Source organism: Vipera berus, assembly GCF_964194415.1.
Source record: "Vipera berus genome assembly, chromosome: 1".
Classification (NCBI taxonomy): Eukaryota; Metazoa; Chordata; class Lepidosauria; order Squamata; family Viperidae; genus Vipera; species Vipera berus.
Genome location: NC_138202.1, coordinates 324,815,308 through 324,834,071, shown reverse-complemented (window position 1 = coordinate 324,834,071; position 18,764 = coordinate 324,815,308). Strand labels below are relative to the sequence as shown.

Below are 18,764 nucleotides of genomic sequence, written 5' to 3'. Positions count from 1 at the left end.
CCCCCCTGCCAACACCGACTGCGAACGTCCCAGGAGATAGGAGGAGAACCACTGAAGAACCATGCCTCCCACTCCCAATCCCCTGAGACGCCGCAGCAAGATACCATGGTCGATGGTATCGAAAGCCGCTGAGAGGTCTAATAGGACTAGGACAGAGGAATGAGTTTGTCCATTAGATTAGAACAATCTAGAGCACGGGTCGGCAACCCGCGGCTCCGGAGCCGCATGCGGCTCTTTGAGCCGTCCCCTGCGGCTCCCAGCCGCCCGGTGCGCGCGCACCTCTTCGAACGGGCAGTGGTGCGCGCGCACCTCTCCAAATGGAGAGTGGCACCGCCCGTTAGGAGAGGTGCGCGCGCACCTCTCCGAATGGGCGCAGGTGCGTGCGCACCTCCCCAAACCTTTGGAGAGGTGCGCGCGGACCTCCGCGCAAACGGGCAGCGGCGCCGCTCATTGGGAAAGCTGCCGCGGCCCGTTTGCAGGCTGCCGAAAGCGGCAGCTCTGCAAACGGGCCGTGGCAGCTTTCCCAACAAGCGGCGCCGCTGCCCATTCCGAGAGGTGCGCGCGCACCTCTCCGAACGAGCGGAGGTGCGCGCGCACCTCCCCAAACCTTTGGAGAGGTGCGCGCGGACCTCCGCGCAAACGGGCAGCGGCGCCGCTCATTGGGAAAGCTGCCGCGGCCCGTTTGCAGGCTGCCGAAAGCGGCAGCTCTGCAAACGGGCCGTGGCAGCTTTCCCAACAAGCGGCGCCGCTGCCCATTCCGAGAGGTGCGCGCGCACCTCTCCGAACGAGCGGAGGTGCGCGCGCACCTCCCCAAACCTTTGGAGAGGTGCGCGTGGACCTCCGCGCGAACGGGTAGCGGCGCCGCTCGTTGGGAAAGCTGCCGCGGCCCGTTTGCAGGCTGCCGAAAGCGGCAGCTCTGCAAACGGGCCGTGGCAGCTTTCCCAACAAGTGGCGCCGCTGCCCATTCCGAGAGGTGCGCGCGCACCTCTCCGAACGAGCGGAGGTGCGCGCGCACCTCCCCAAACCTTTGGAGAGGTGCGCGCGGACCTCCGCGCAAACGGGCAGCGGCGCCGCTCATTGGGAAAGCTGCCACGGCCCGTTTGCAGGCTGCCGAAAGCGGCAGCTCTGCAAACGGGCCGTGGCAGCTTTCCCAACAAGCGGCGCCACTGCCCATTCCGAGAGGTGCGCGCGCACCTCTCCGAACGAGCGGAGGTGCGCGCGCACCTCCCCAAACCTTTGGAGAGGTGCGCGTGGACCTCCGCGCGAACGGGTAGCGGCGCCGCTCGTTGGGAAAGCTGCCGCGGCCCGTTTGCAGAGCTGCCGAAAGCGGCAGCTCTGCAAACGGGCCGTGGCAGCTTTCCCAACAAGCGGCACCGCTGCCCATTCGCGTGGAGGTACGCGCGCACCTCCGGTCGTTCGGAGAGGTGCGCGCGCACCTCTCGGAATGGGCAGGGGCGCCGCTCTTTGAGGAAGCTGCCACGGCCCGTCTGCAAAGCTGCCGAAAGCGGCAGCTTTGCAGACGGGCCGTCGCCGTCGGGCAACCGGGAACCGGTTCCATCTCATTTTTAAAAAAATGGCAGCCGCGTGCGTCCGCGCTTGCGCAAAAAACCTTTTTGCGCATGCGCGTGCATGGACACACGCACGCGGCTCCCTCTTTTTTTAATTTGTGATGGAACCGGTTCCCAGTGGCTCTTTTTCTTTTTTAGGTTGCCGACCCCTGATCTAGAGAAACCTTTAAGTGGGTGAACATACCATTTCTGTATGGAATTTTGTGTATTTCTGACACCTTTCTTTTTCCTGTTTGTTTTCTCTAACATCTCTTTAGAACACAGCTGCCTGCAGAAACAGATAGGATAGCTCTTATTAGTGATCATGATTATGCACGTTCTGAAATTGTCCACCTCTGCTCTGGACTCAAGATAGCAACACTTATTTTTGTATCAGAAAATTGCATTAGCTACTCATCACAAAGCACCAAATCTGCTTTTATTTGACTATATTTTGTCTCTTTTTTAGAGATAACAGGAGTAATTACATTTTAAAAGACAACTAAAATTTTTAGAGAACAATAATATTATATACTTCATTACATTCTTTAGCAACTTGTTAATCAAAAATGGAAACATTCTATCTGTATTATTACCAATATGCATACCACATGTGGAATTAAATGACAGCTATTATGCCCATCAATTGTAAGAAAGCTATACTTCCCCAGAAACTATTTTCTATATATTCTGAACAACCCTTTTGTTTGTTTCACAACCTTAGTGTAACATCTCACAATATGAGAAGAATATTTTTAAACTAATTATCACTGTCAACCATTTCTCGGAGATTGGAAGACACTGAAATTCCCAACACCTATTAGATCAGAGTTTAATAATATTAAACAAAATTCCAAAGAAAATTCTTTCTTTTGAAGATGAAGAATACCAATGGTCTACATATTACTTTTCCCTTAAAATATTGCCCTCTTTAAATACAAGTTTTATTATTTTTTTTAATTTTACATCCAGGTTTTATGAAGCAATACGGTGGTTGGGTTGTTAAAAGTAAACAATGGCAAATAACAAAATCATTTGTAGATAGCTCAAGTTACATCAACAAGAATTCCTTCTCCGATTCCCTTAGTTATGATAACATAATCAAATTAATGCATTTCTAATTGTAACACAATCAATTAGAACAATTTTCAATATATCTTCACTTATACATATCCATGTCCTGTTTCTGAATGTTATCTAATTGCAATAGAATATTCCAAAGTAGCCTGTAATATATAGAAGAAAACTTAATTGCCTTTTGATAAAAATATTTATAATAACAATATGCTCATTACACTTTAAAAAAAACTGGTACAATAATACAGATAATCTAATATATTAGAATGGAAAGAATCATAATAGTTCCTCATTTTAATATTGGAAGCTTATATTATTTTAGTGAGAAATATAGAAATGAAATGATTGCAAATATTAATTGCTAGAAAAAAGTAAGCAAAAAAAGTATTGATATTAAAGTTGACATATCAAGAATTGCCATGTTTTAGTGACCATTTTGCACATTCCAATATATTCAATAAATGCAGAAAGAGAGTAATATAATAATCAACCAATTGGTTCCATTTTACTAATGGCACCCAGAAATGAGTAGGATTAGTACAAGGTGAAGCCATAAAAATTACATTCTTCATCATACTGTATGTGATAAATACAATAACAGAAATTATGTGAATTTATACATGCCATTCATTGAAAAAAAATGGAAATAATTATTTCTGTCATGATGAGACTCTGTTCTTTTATAGACAGATTAATTAAACATAAGATGCAGAAGCCTGGGAACTTAGCATCTGTTTTTACGAAAAAGGAAAAAATAGCCAAGCCTATCAAAAGCAGCACTGTGGAAGACAGAATAGGAATGCAGGCCAAAATAGGCAAGAAATTGATAAGAGAACACCTATCCACCTTAGGGAAGTTTAAATTGCTGGGACCAGATTCTATTCTAGGAGCTGACAGAAAAAGCTGACAAATGTGATCCAGGAACCACTGAATAAAATCTTTCAGAGCTCCTACAGCAGGAACTGCAAGGCAGTGGAAAAGAGTTGAGTGGTTCCAGTCTTCAAAAAGGGGGGAAAAGTGGATCCAGAAAACTGCAGACCAATCAGCTTGATATCAATACCTGGGAAAATCCTGGAAAAGATAATCAAGCACCAGATTTGTGAGCATCTAGAAATGAACAAGGTGATTACCAGAAGCCAGCATGGGTTTGTTAAAAGCAGGTCATACAAAACAAATCTTATCGTCTTCTTCAACAAAGTGAATAAATTAGTGAATAAAGGAAATGATGTGTATATAGTATACTTAGACTTCAGTAAGGCATTGGACAAAGTCGACCATGCTTATTTCTTAGTAAGATAGAACAATGTGGGATAGTCAGTATCACCACAAGATGGATTTTCAGTTAGCTGACCAACTGCACTCAGTATGAAGTCTTCCATGGAACTACATCTAAGTGAAGGGAAGCATGCAGCAGGATACTTCAAAGTTCTGTCTTGGGCCTAGTGCTCTTCAACATCTTCATAAATTACTCAGATGAGGGACAGAAGGGGCATTCATCAAATTTTCAGATGACACAATGCTAGGGGACATTGCTAACACTGTGGAAGATAGACTCAAGAGTCAGAAGGATTTTGATTGATTTGAGCATTAGACCTTATCCAACAAGATGCTGTTCAATGGTGAGAGAAATAAGGTCCTGCACTTAGGCAGGAAAAACCAAAGGGACAGGTAGAGAATAGGAGGTACTTGGCTTAACAATAATATTTGTGAGAGGGATCTAGGTATCTTGATGAACTACCACTTAAATATAAGCCAGAAGTATGCTGAAGCTGCGAAAAAAGCCAATGCAGTTCTCAGCTGCCTCAACAGTGTTATAGCATCAAGATCATAAGAAGTAATGATACTGCTCTACACTGCATTGGTGAGCCCACATCTGGAATACTGCATCCAGTTTTGGTCACAATACAAAAAAGATGTTGAGGCCATAGAAAGAATGCAGAGAAAAGCAACAAAAATGATAAGGATCTGAGGGCAAAAATGTATAATGAACAGTTAAGGGAACTAGGTATGGGTAGCTTACTGAAGATAAGGTTTAGAGTTGATATGATAGCTGTCTTCCAATACTTGAAGGACTGTCACAGGGAAGAGGGGGTTGATTTATTCTCTAAATCATCTGATAGCTTTCACCTGGGTGGAAACTTGTCAGAGAGAAATCCAACCTACAACTAAGGAGAAATTTCCTGACAGTGAGAACAATGGAGCAGCTTGCCCATCAGAGTTGTGGATGCTCCATTGTTGAAGGTTTTCATGAAAAGATTGGACAACCATCTGTCCAGGATGTTATAAGGACTCTTGTCTTGGGCAATGGGTTGAACTAGAAGACCTACAAGGTGCCTTCCAACCCTATGATTTTATGATTTTACTGGAATAAAATAAATATAATATACACACTGAATGTGTTAGACACACAATTACATTTTACATGGTTAGATTAACAATTACTCAAGGGATGTTGTGCTTTTTACTATATAATAACAATAACAGAGAAAGTATAGAAAGAGAAGAAAAGCAAATTCTCTACGACATTTGTAAGGCCTAATGAAACAATATGCTCATAATTTGTATATACATCTCTAACAAATTGGCTACAATTTTAGTATGGGTCTTTCCTAAAAAAAAATTTCAAGGCCTTTGGGAGAAAGATGACATATTAAGCAGCTATAATGACCTGAAGAGATATGCATGTTAACAAACAGAAGGATTCAGTGGCTGGAGAATCTATTAATTAGCTTTCTCTTTTAAGCAAACAAGGAATCTCATATCACAGGAAGATTAACTCCACTGGGCTTGCAGTGCGACTGTGCAGAATTGGAAATTTTTTTTGAGAGAATGACATAATGTAATATATTCACAGTTAAAATGCTTGGATTAGAACACTGCTGGTAAAGAGCCTGTACCTAACAATGGTTCAGCTAGGGATGGACAGCGTTTGTACACTTGAAACCACTCTGTTCTAAATATGCTAAGCTGGTACCAGTGCAGTCCAATCACATGTGAACATGAAATGTAAACCTGAAATAACACAGGAGAAGGGGTTCAATAGGTGTAAGAAGTGTATATTTGAGTAACAAAGTTTTTAGTTGGGAAGAGATTGCATTATGGATTTACTTTCCAAAGATTCTTTAAAGCAACAGATTCTTAGTGATCTATTGACTGCCAGAGTGGAGAATTGGCAAAACATAATACACTGAATAAAACACAAATAATGTGGCATAGTTATAGAATACTTTATTATTATTAGGGTTCACATCTGAGCTCAGCAGTAAATCACATATCTATTGAATCTTCACCTTTGATCAACTTACTGGCTTGACTTGGAGAAGGCTCTCAAATAGGACTCAGCTAGATTAGAATCTTTATTGCAGACAAGAATGATGCCATACACATAAGCAGTGCTTTTTTTCTAAAAAAAAAAAAAAGGTGCCAGAACTCTCATCTTGGCGGGTGCAGGAGGCGGGGTGGGGGGTGGGGCAGCGCTGCTGCAGTCACAGGTGCGAAGGGTGTTGGCGGCGGGCTCGCCCCCCCTGGGGCTGGAGCTGGCACGGCTGGTGCTGTGGGAGCAGCAGAGCCAACTCTATATGGCGGGGCTGCGCAGTGCGGGCAGCAGAGGCAGTGTGGGCCAGGCGATGTTTTAATCTTATGATTTTAAAAATATATTTTTTTCTATTGTAAGTTTCCCCAAACCTCGCCATGTGGATTGCATGCAAATATTATATAATTGGTAAATAAAGGTAGAACATATGTTAAATATACATCAAATGATAATATGCTTCCCTACAAAGTCAATTCTTGCTCAATGACAGACCAAGGAGTTTACTCAGAAAGGCAAGAGGAAAATCTAGAAGAGATCTGTGCAACTTGTACAAGGGAAAAGCCCACACTGATAAATTAAAAATCTTTGTGGTCTGCAAAGGAATGCTGGTGGGCTAATCAATGATTTGGTGACTAGAGGAGCATCTACAGTGTTGGAGCTCGTGGTCATGGTAAGCCATGGAGGCACTAGGCAACATGACTTTCAGGGCAGTGGTGGTGATTTTATTACTTAAAAAAAAGTCTGTGCTCTGTCCAAGGCTGCTTGGTGGGCTGCATGTACAGACCTGGTCTAGAATTTATTTTGGAGCATTCAACTATCTAGAGCAGGCATGTCAAACTCATTTTGTTTGAGGCAACTTTTTATAAAAGAATTGCCATTAATTTGTTTTAATAAAATAATTTAAATCCATTTTTCACTTGATTTCAAATTAAATGAAGTATATTGGTTGGCAATGAGATTTTTTTTTAGTACAATTGCCAAATGCAATAAACTGGTTTTAGGTATATGTTACTGGAAGTAAAAAGCAATCCCTGCTGCGTTACTGATCCCAGAGAAACATTTGCATGTATGCAGGTATCCTTAGGGTGCCATAGTTATAGATGAGAAATATTGGTTGCAAAGTTGGCATTTCTGGATGTAATACAGATATTTTGGACTTATTTTTGTTTCTTTGCATGTTTGATATTTTTAAAAAGGCATATGCTACTGACTACGCTTATGCACATATGTAACATGATCATTGCTTGTCCAAAATTTTACTATACAGATAATACCACCAGAAATTATTTTAGCCTTTTTAATAAATGTTGTTATTGATGTTAAGCTCACCAGGGAAAACATCATATATTGTTATGTATATACTAGGTTAATTATTTAAAAACTGAAGTGCAACATAACTAGATTCTAAATAATCTATTTTTCAAAACACACAACAGTCCAAACAGTAAAAGTAAAGTCCAAATTAAGAATATTTCATTCTTAAGAAATGTTTAATTTAAAGTGGTTTAGTTGTAATAGAGTATGTGCAAAAGATACTATTTTTTTTCTAGCATCAGCTAACATATTACATTGAGAAAAATGTTTCTCATTTCTTTCCTGTTGCCTTTAATTGATTTCATTGCAGACATGTTAACATAGAAAATAGATTATTTTGTTATCTAATTTTACCTTCCAAAAGACAGAAGCAGATGAAAAATGTGAGGTTCTTTCTTGTTGACTTTTTTGAATTAGCTGTTTTAGATTCTAAAAGCTTAGTTCCTAAAGAAATAACACTGTAAATAATTTTAATCTCCTCCTCTAGGGCTGGGTAGGGAACCTTGGCTCTTTTATGACTCAAGGACTTCAACTCCCAGAATTCCTGAGCCAGCATGGCTCAGCTTGGAAACCTCTCTCTTTCCCCTCAGCGTGGCTGGCTCAGGATTTCTGGGAGTTGAAGTGCATGAGTCATAAAAAAGGGCCAAGGTTGCCTAGCCCTGCAATAGGCTTTCAGACAGAGCTTTTTTTTTTTTTTTTTTTGCAAAAAAAGGTGTTGGAACGCCGTTCTGAGTGTTCTATGAGAAAAAAAAGCCCTGCACATAAGAATTGATTGTCCACTGCAGTACAAATGTATAAGGGACCATTATATATTCTCAAAGATTTAAGCCTACTACAACTATTTCCTTCCATCTTTCCAAATATCCAATAATTTAACACAGGGGTCCCCAACCTATAGTCCATGGCCTGATATCAGGCCACAGGATCTTGGCCAGTGGGCTGTAGAAATATCTGGCCAGTGTGCACACGTGTGGGCACGCATTCTCCCCCACTCGTGCTAGTGCCCATGGCCCCAATTGTGCATGTGCACAGGCACGAACGGGGACACTAGAGCAGGGTGGGTGTCCATAGCCGGTTTGCGCATGCGTCATTAGCCCGAGTAGTTTGCATGGCCCATAAGTGCATGAGTGAATGGGTTGCTAGCCTCCATGGGGCGTATGTGGCTGTTCATGCATGCGCACAGTGCCAGTGCATGCCACATGTGCAAATGGGGCTAGTAGTACTGCACCAGTGTGCATGGGCCCATGTGTGTGCATACATGCACGTGCACCAATTTTGAACCTGCTCTCCTTCCCTCTGGTCCGCGAGACTGGAAAGGTTGGAGACCTCTGATTTAACACATTGAATTCAACACAAAAAAATCAAGAAAAGTGCCATGTTCTCATTCGCTTCCATACAGTATTTTTTTCACATCACTTGGCTTTGTTGTGGATTAAAGGTTCAGTGTTAGCAATTTTATTAAACTATAGTTGCCTGTTGAAAACATGACTCAGTGACAGAGCACATTTGCTCTGGAGACCTGGTAGTGGATTAGAATGCAGTATTGCAGGCTAACTTTGTCCACAATCTGGAGTTTGATCCTGATGGATTCAAGGTTGACTCAGCCTTCCATCCTTCTGAAGTCAGTAAAATGAGGACCCACATTGTTGGGGGCGTATGAATGACATTGTAAATGGCTCAGAGAGTTCTGTAAAGCACTATGGGTTGGTATGTAAGCGTAAGTGCTATTGCTGTTTGAAAATGCAAACAATGCCAGACTGAATTCATAGCACCCCACTTCTACTAAGTGCAATCAGCACTTCAGTTGACTGAGGATGCAATTTCCCATATTCCATAATCTTTAGTTCTGTTCAAAAGAACTATATCTTCTTGAGTTTTTCCTTAGTTTGGAAAGAATATATACATATAACACAGTAGTTTGTCTATTTGTAGATAGTATTTTTCTTTTCTTTGGTTTGAACTTAATTGTTGTTCCAGATACTAAATGCTCTTTGTAGAGAACTTCATTTCAATGTAGATTTTAATGTTTTGCAGAACTTGGTGAAAACTTCTCTTGGAACTTAGGTTAAATTATCTCCAAGATTGTAGATTCCCTTTTCAGTGTTCATTTCAGATTAAAACTGGGAAGGGGGTTACCTATTACTAATAAGAAGCAGATACTTTAATGACAACAAATATCTTTCTACTTATATAAGCAACAATTTAATGAATGTGAGAAGCAAAGGTAAAAAAATTAGTCAAGGAACATTTCTCTGTTTTTTGTACCCATGTTACAAATGCATCCCACTTTGCATCTAGTTCCTTAGCAGAGCAGCCTAGAGGTTAATCAGTTTTATAATCAGAATTGTCCCATCAAGGACCTTGCTTAAGGTCACTGAGTTAGATTTATGGCTGAGCAAAGATCAAGCCCAAGGGCCAATATTTGAAACTGATCACATTGAAAATGTCAAATGCAGGAAATCAGGAGTGAAGGCAGTGTATATGAATACTGGTTTATTGCATGCTCTCTACAAGAATCTGAACTACTAAAGGTCAAAGCAAATTGGTGGTAGATAAGAATCAACAGAATTGAAGGTGGGTTGGACTTAGATCTCTTCTGTGGGCACAAAGGGACTTGAGACTGATGATGCACTTGAGCCTTCCCTCAGGCCTCAGCCTGGTTACCTCCTACAGAAAACTTCATCATAATTTGAAATGGTCTGTTCTATTCCATATTATATATTGATTTCTATATGTATTTCATTCATTCCCAGGGACTTTAAAAGCCACAAGATGCCAGTGTTGATGCAAATAGGAAAGGCTGATAGTTTGGGGTTTGGGTATTTCCCCCCTTAGCTCTTTGTGTCTTTTAAGCTTATGTGGCACTTACAATTGTAAAAAAAACCCAATTATATCTGTTTTAGCTATTGTAGATAGGGGAGGTGTGAGGGAATGGGATGGGGGAGAGATGCAGGAAGACACTCAGAGATTCATGTGCTCCTGGAAGTACAGACTGTCCACCCTGTTACAGTAACCTATCAGATAGACTACACATAAATTCTAGAGAGACAGATAGATAAATAGGTTTTATCCAAGTTGGATTTCACTTAATAATACATTGGCTCATACATTTCAAATCTGGCCATATATCTGCCTTGTAAAATGCAATACTTCGTATTATCAGTCAGCCCCAGTCAAACACCTTGTCTGCAACACTCCCTTGTGGTGAATATAGGTTGTGAGTAATTTACTGAGATGGAAGCTCCTCTGCTGGTTATGCAAGATTATGCATGGCTGTATCATCACCACAGTACATCAGAACTATAAAATGCCAAGGAACAATTCTGGCAAGGAAACTGACAAGCCTGAATTCTTCTTTTTCTCAAAAGCTTTTTCATTAACTAGCATAGGAAACTTCAATGTAATTGTGCCTTTTCATTAGAGAATCTTGGGTAGATTTGCCAAGAAGTATTTAAGAGTAAGCAAAAAGACCTTAACTAAAGGCTATGCAATTTCACAGTGAGTTATGTGTCTGGAAAGCAATAGTTCATCACCTCTAAATTCACACGGTTCATTACTTGCCAATCCAACATACAGAGACATCACTGCAGAGGAATCCAAATGGATGCTAAATCGACATGAGCCTGTAATTATGAGGCAATCAAAATAAAAGTCACTGGTTTCAAAGTTAAAATGAAAATCTGTAATTATCTTCCCTTTAAAAAAAAGAAGCTTATATTAAAGAAACTGAGAGGGAGGTAGAGATCAAGGCAGGGGGAAGCCACTAAATGCAAATTGGATAAAAGCAGATAGCAGAAAAAATATTGTTGGAGGCCTAGCTTTTCTAAATAATAGACAAGATAGCTATAGGCTGATTTCCATGAAACTTCTGACAACCACGATTTATGATGTTCCTCAAGCACATTTAGTGCCTGAATAGTCAATGGAGAGTACTCAATTTCCCTCCCCTTCATCAATTGAATTAGATTACAATGGTGAGTTAACTTGGAAACTCAAGAGGCAGAAGAGACAATACAATCTGAATATTGACATTTTCACATACAAGTCTGATCATTGTTCTTCCTTGCATCAGAACTTGACTGAGAAGATTTGAAAAACAGTATACTTGAAAGGTCACATTTAAAAGTGTTTGCCAACCTGCACAATGTCAGGAAGAGGTGAGGGACTATTCATCATAAATCAGTCAATAATGCAATATCTTTAAGGGTGAGGATTAGCTTCAATATACCTAAAGCGATTGACTCTCAGAGCTAGTAGCAGATTTATTATTCCTTATAGATCATATCTTGAGGATACCCATTGACTTGCCATGATCCTTCTTTTAACTACTAGCTTTCCACTCAAGGCTATTTCTTCATTTCTCTGGCTTTCATTATATTCACATTCTTGAGCTTACCTGAGGGTCTGACCTTAAGATAATAACTTTGAATGTTGCTATAAGGCATTTCCTTTATATTCCCTTGTTTTGTAATTCTTTTTCTTCTGGGATTAATACTTTGATTAAATATACTTACCTGGAAGTAAGCCACTGTGAACTTAGTGAGACTAACTTCTGATTGAGATTGAGCATCATTCTGGCCCTGTTTGCTATGAGAACTACAAAGGTAATGTTTTGTTGATTGTCATAATCATAGAGTATGTATGTAAAGTAATTAGATATCTAATTACTTCCCGTGGGATTCATGAATTTCTCCTGAAATTCATGAATTACCTCTTGAATTTCTGAATTTAAAGTGTTGAGGGGCAATAAGAATACATTTTTCCCTTTTGAATCTCTTGTATAGCTCATATGTTTGATATTGAAAACATATTTTCTAAAGATGCTCACATTTGATAACCAATGTTGAAATTAAACTGAAGGGACTTATCTATCAGTATGTAGAATAGATTCAAACAGACTTCATGTATACATCAAGTTCTCCTGTGGGCCTACATCAATACTGATCCTTTATGTTGAACACAATAATTATATAAATAGACAAGGCTGGACAGAATTTTCTTCAGTGGGTCCTGCAACTGGCCCTTGCATGTCATGAGCTCCACACCAGAAACAACATTTGATTTAATTTCATTTACACATAACTAGGTTTAAAATTATTCATTTTCTGTATTTAATTATTTTTTCCCTTTTTCACTTTATTCACAATATTACAATTTGAAAAAGGGGTTGGGTAATCTCTGAAGGCCAGAGTCTAGACCCTTGAGTGCTGCATACGGTCCTTGGTTATCACTGTCTCCACCTTAGCAGTTATAGGACAATGAGATGGCAAAAGCAAAAGTGGTTTTTCATGGAGATGTCCAATGGGCATGAATTAAAGTTCTCAATTTGAGCACATTGTATGGTGATGAGGTGTGTGATTTGCTTGCATCCTTCATCTGGCTAAGGATTTACAGTAATAGAATCAGTTTAGTGTACTGCATAAGGCATCAGGCTAGGAACTGGAAGACTATGACTTCTATACCCACTTTATGGGTGATCTCCAGCTAGTCACTTTCTCTCAGTCCTAAAGAAGGAGGCAGTGGCAAACCACTTCTGAAACAACTGCAGAGACTTGTCCAGACAGTCACCAGAAGTCAATTGTAACTCAAAGATACACACACACACAAACACGTGCACGCACACGCGCGCACGCACACACACACACACACACACACACACACACAGAGAGGCTTATGGTTTCCTTCATAACACATAAGAAACATTAAATTGGAAAGGTTTTATGTATTATTTTGATCATTTTTTCATGTTTTTGGTATGCCTAGATCTAGGTCATTCAATTATGTTCGATTCTCAGAGACTTCCTGGACCAGTTCCAGCAGTTTTCTTGGCAGGATTTCAGAAGTGCTGATACTCAACCACAGCATGTCTGTCTGTCTGTGTGTGTGTGTGTGTGTGTGTGTGTGTGTGTATGTGTTGTAATCGTGGTTGAGTATCAGCATACTTTTACGTTTTCCAATAGAATTTTACATACATTTCATGTATGCATATACTATATGGTTGCATTTAGACTCAGGAAGCAGCATAGAAATGCATTATATAAATAAGTATTTTTGTGTGTTTCAAATTTAAGTCCACTCTTAGAAACTTCTTAAGTGATTTTAAATTACTTCATCTCTATAGAACCCACAGAACTGTTACATGATAAAATTGAGGAGGTCATTGATGTATGCCTCCCGGAGGTCCAAACATCTTAAAGCCACCAAGGTCGTAAAATACTGATCCAAGACAAAGCTGAATAAATTACATCAGGGGTGTCAAAGTGGTGGCCCATGAGCCGGATGCATCACACACAGGCTACACTCATTCTGGCTCCCCAAAGGCAAAAAACATTGTGATACGTTGTGAATTACAATATAGTTATTTTCACCAATAACTTTAAAGAGGCACCAATTCTCTCTGTTACCCACCCACCGATATTGGCTTGAGGTGGGTTGAATGAATGAATGAATGAATGAATGAATGAATGAATGAATGAATGAATGAATAAATAAATATTCTCCTTCTTCTCCCCCCCCCATCCATTGTCATCAATTGTCCCAAACAAGAATAGACAAAAGAGTAAGTTGTCTGAAATAATCATGGGTCATTCTTCGAGATGATAGACGAAAAATTAGAAGTCAACATCTTATAACAAGAGTATTCTTAGGAGACGGTTCTTAAGAGTTCAATGTTTAAGATGTTGTTATTCAGTGAAGCCCTTAGGGGCATTTAGCTTTTATTATGTCCCATTAAATAAACATTTCCAAAGCTCATCTAGGTGTGTTTTCATTACTTTACTCCTAGGCGCTTTTGAGATTTCATGAACTCAAGTACCAATAGAGCAATCTGACAGCAGGGTTCCTTTAATAGCACTTCTGGATGTTGTTCTGAACATATTGTTTTCTGACTGGCATGTAACAATGAGATAAGGAATAAAAGAAGCTATTTCATTTCCATTACTCTGGTGAAGCTTGCTTTTCCACCATATCATTTTTATGTTTAAAATAGAAATACATATACAATGATGTAGGAATTATTGAAAGATAAAATAATAATAATAATAATAATAATAATAATAATAATAATAATAATAATGATGATGATGATGATGATGATGATGATGATGATGATGATGATGATGGAAGGGACCTTGGAGGTCATCTAGTCCAACCCCCTGCTCAGGCAGGAAACCCTATACCATTTCAGACAAATGGCTGGCCAGTCTCTTCTTAAAAACTTCCAGTGTTGGAGCATTCACCGCTTCTGGAGGCAGGTTGTTCCACTGGTTAATTGTTCTAACTGTCAGGAAGTTTCTCCTTAGTTCTAGGTTGCTTCTCTCTGTGACTAGTTTCCATCCGTTGCTTCTTGTCCTGCTTTCAGGTGCTTTGGAGAATAGCTTGACTTCCTCTTCTTTGTGGCAGCCCCTGAGATATTGGAACACTGCTATTGTAATGTATTGGGCTTTGTCTTACTAAAGAGTATCACGTGGGGTTAATTTCTGGAAGGTTGCTTAAGCAGGGAAGCTGGCTAACGGCTCCCAGCTCGTCAGACAACCCGTCTCCAGCGCCGCCATTGGCTGCTCCTAGGGCAGCAATAGGTTGCTTTAAACCTATTGGCTGCCACCTAGAGGCCAGAGTATAAATAGCTGCATTCACGGCCCTGTTTCTCAGTTTAGTTCCTATAAGCAAATAAAGAATGATTCTTGCTGAACTCACTCACCTCGTCTCTTCAATCAAGCACAGAACCCAGGATATAACACTGGTGACGAGGGTGGGATCCTGCTCCTCCAACAGAGCTGAGAGTCACTAGGGGAGAGGCCGGAACGTGCCTGGTGGGAAAAGCAATTCCCCCCCTATGGTCGGCCTAGCACAGCCATGCTAGTGACCATGCGCCCAGAGGACCAGTCCCTGGGCATACGGAGGAGCAGGATAAGAAGAGGATGAGCCACAGCTGCAAAGACCAACAGAAATGGTGAAGGTCGTAGAGCTGGAAGAATTTGATATAGTTCACCCAGAAAGATGGTCTTCGTATCTATCCAGGGTTGAGAACTATCTCCGCGCCAATCAAGTGACCAAGGACGGGCTGAAGGCCGCTACGCTCCTGTGTGTTTGCAGCCCAGCCACGTTCAACATCGTGGAGAACTTGTTTGCACCAACGCCATTGGAGTCCGTAACATTCGCGGACTTGAAGAAACGGCTCAGCGACCATTTCCAGCCCAGGCTGTCGGTAATCGCTTGGCGCCACGCATTTGAACAGAGGGTTCAGCAACAAGGTGAAACCGCATCTGAATTCATTGCGGCATTGAGGCAGGCTGCACACCTGTGCAAGTTCTCTAATGTAGAGGAGAAGCTCTGGGACCGGCTCATCTGCGGCCTCCGGAATTGAGTTACAGCAAAAACTCTTCGCCAAGGAGACCCTGTCATTCCAAGATGCGTTGAAAGAGATCATAGCAGATGAAGCCACTGGCAGGGCCACCAAAACAGCACACCACAAGGAAGCCGTCCACCACGAGGACATCAAACACACGGAAGACTCCAAAGACAACATGGAAGTTGACAAGCTTTAAAGGCACAACAACCAACAGCATCCAAGTGATAAGCAACAAGGGGTGACTTACAAGGCAGATCCCTTCCTTAGGTGCCCAGGGTGTGGCAGCTGCCACCAACGCATGGACTGTAGGTTACAGACAGCCACGTGCTGGGCCTGCAGGAAGACCGGCCACATCACGTCCATCTGCAGAGGTAGCCAGAGGGACCAGCAATCGAATCGCCAGTCAGAAATTCTGATTAGGAGAGGTACCGGGGCCCCAGGGCAGTATAGGATAGGGTTTTGCTCCAGCCGCAGAAGCATTTGCCGCACAGGAGCTCACCGCCCTATTAAGCCAAAGTTTAGACTTCAGGTGGAGCTCCAAGGGGTCCCTTGCAAGATGGAGCTGGACACGGGCTCAGCCGTCTCCATTATATCACTTGAGACATTTAATTTCATCTGCAATCACAGCAAGAGGTGGGCCAAGCTTAGGCCATCTGACATTATACTGACTGACTTCCAGAATGCCAGAGTTGCAGTCAAAGGTGAGGCCACACTGGCCATCAAATTTAAGGGGTTTTCTGGGCACCTGGACGTTGTCGTAGTAGTGAACGAGCCTGATCGGGCTCGACTGGTTTGATGCACTAGGCATCCAAGTAACCGGAATCAACCGGATGCAAGTTGTGAGTCTAGCAACAGTATGTGAGGAATTCACAGACATGTTTGAGTCAGGTCTGGGGACGTACACGGGCCTGCCAATAACATTTATACTAGATCCTACTGTAGTACCGGTCAGGATTAAACCTCGCAGAGTGCCATTTGTTCTTAAACACAAGATAGACGCTGAGTTAGATAAACTCGTAGAACAGGGGATACTACAGCCCGTAGATGGGGGTGAATGGGAGACCCCAATTGTCACACCACTAAAAGCCAACAGGGAGGTCAGAATCTGTGCTTATTACAAATGCACAATTAATCGTGCACTCAAACATCATGCATACCCTGTACCAGTAGTAAGCCACATCCTGGCGTCCTTGCAAGGTGGTACAATTTTTGCAAAATTAGATTTGGCTCAGGCCTACCAACAGCTTTCTGTGGACGAGGCCACAGCTGTGGCACAGACAATTGTAACCCACAGGGGGGCATTTAAAGTAAAACGCATGCAATTTGGGGTCAGCGTAGCCCCTGGTATTTTTAAAGGCATTATGGATCGAACACTCAAGGGCATTCCGGGGGTTTGCCCTTATTTTGATGATGTGCTCAATGCTGGTGAGTCCACTGAGGTGCTAGCAAGGAGGCTCAGAGCTGTCCTTCAAAGGCTGCGCGAAGCAGGCCTTAAGCTTAAGAAGAATAAGTGTAGTATTGGAGTCCCTTCAACTGAGTTCTTGGGTTTCCGTATCGATGCCGACGGCATCCACCCTGCTGAGTCAAAAGTGAAAGCCATTCAGATGGCACCCAGCCCCAAAATGAAGGGAGAGCTTCAGGCATTCCTAGGCCTCCTAAATTTTTAACCATGCGTTCCTTCCTAACAAGGCCGCAGTGGCAGAGCCATTACACCAGCTCTTGGATAAAAATACTGCGTGGAAGTGGACTAGTGTTCACGAAAGCAGCTTTCAGGAATTGAAGGCTCTACTGTCCATCAGTTCTACGATCACTCACTTTAAGGAATCGATGCTGGTATGCCTAGTGTGTGATGCGCCCCCATACGGGGTAGGGGCTGTCCTAAGTCACTTCGAGAGTGATGGAACTCAAGTCCCAAATGCTTTTTATTCCAGTACACTATCCTCTGCAGAGCATAATTGCACACAAATTGATAAGGAGGCATTGGCCATAGTAGCTGGATTAAAGAAATTCCACATCTACTTGTATGGCAGAGACTTCATGGTCTTCACAGACCATAAACCACTATTGGAGTTGTTCACTACAGACAGACAGACACCCGACATCTTATCCCCTAGAATGTTAAGATGGTCCATTTTTTTTATCGGCATACAGCTTTAAGCTAATTCACAAACACGGCAAGGATATGGGCCATGCAGATGGTCTGAGCAGGCTTCCACTGCCTCAAATCATGCCAGATCCAGCCCCAGCAGCCCACGTTTTGTCCATTCAGGACTTGCCAGAGTTTCCCCTCCCCATTCTTCATAATACAGAAGAACATACAAACAATGGCAGAATAGAACTTAAAATACCCCAATGGGCTCATTTCTTACTCTTTTCATGGTGTTATGTACATTATCCTCTTCCACCAAATTGTTGCTTTCATTGTGCACAACAGAACAGGGATTACCTGGGTGGGCTGCTTTGCATCTATATTCTGTGGCTGTTATGTACAGTACATAATAGTATGGAATAACTCAACATCACTCCCTTTGGGATGTCCATACTAATCATTCACAATATTATTTCCAGTGGCTCTAGAAAGTTATGTACCTTTGGATATATAGCTAGATAATGCAAATTGTTGCCTGTTGTTAACCTCTCTCTCTCTCTCTCTCTCTCTCTCTCTCTCTCTCTCTCTCTCTCTCTCTCTCTCTCTCTCTCTCTCTCTCTCTCTCTCTCTCTCTCTCTCTCTCTCTCTCTCTCTCCCCTAACAATTAATTAGTCAGTTTGTTTCCTAATGTTTAATAAATAAACTTCAAGCTATATTTTACCTATCTGAAGGGGGTCCCTGTGCTTGCTCTAATATGGAAATATGAATTGACTGGAAGTGTGCCACAATTGCACTATAAAATTTAGTACTTCAGGATATAGAGCCAGAGATACAGATAGTGTAAATTATTGGGTGTTGTTCATCTCTTTCTGCTAGTTAACCTTTTATGATTTTTGAGGATGTTTAATAAATAAACGTCAAACCATATTTTTGTTCATTAAATTGAGCAGGATATGTGCTTGCTTTCATCTGGATTCAGGGTAATATGAGAGTGTATGAGATACAAACTAAACTGTAAATTAGCAGTAGCAGTTGGAATCAGTAATTCAGTTTCAGATAGCCAAGTTGACATTC

The 18,764-nt window shown here is 41.7% G+C and overlaps 1 protein-coding gene across 23 annotated transcripts in view; it reads left to right on the top strand.

Moving 5' to 3' along the window:
• Positions 1 to 18,764, top strand: part of NRXN1 (neurexin 1) — a gene marked incomplete at its 5' end in the record, with an annotated part of 953,418 nt that overhangs the window by 520,878 nt on the left and 413,776 nt on the right. The window lies entirely within an intron of this gene.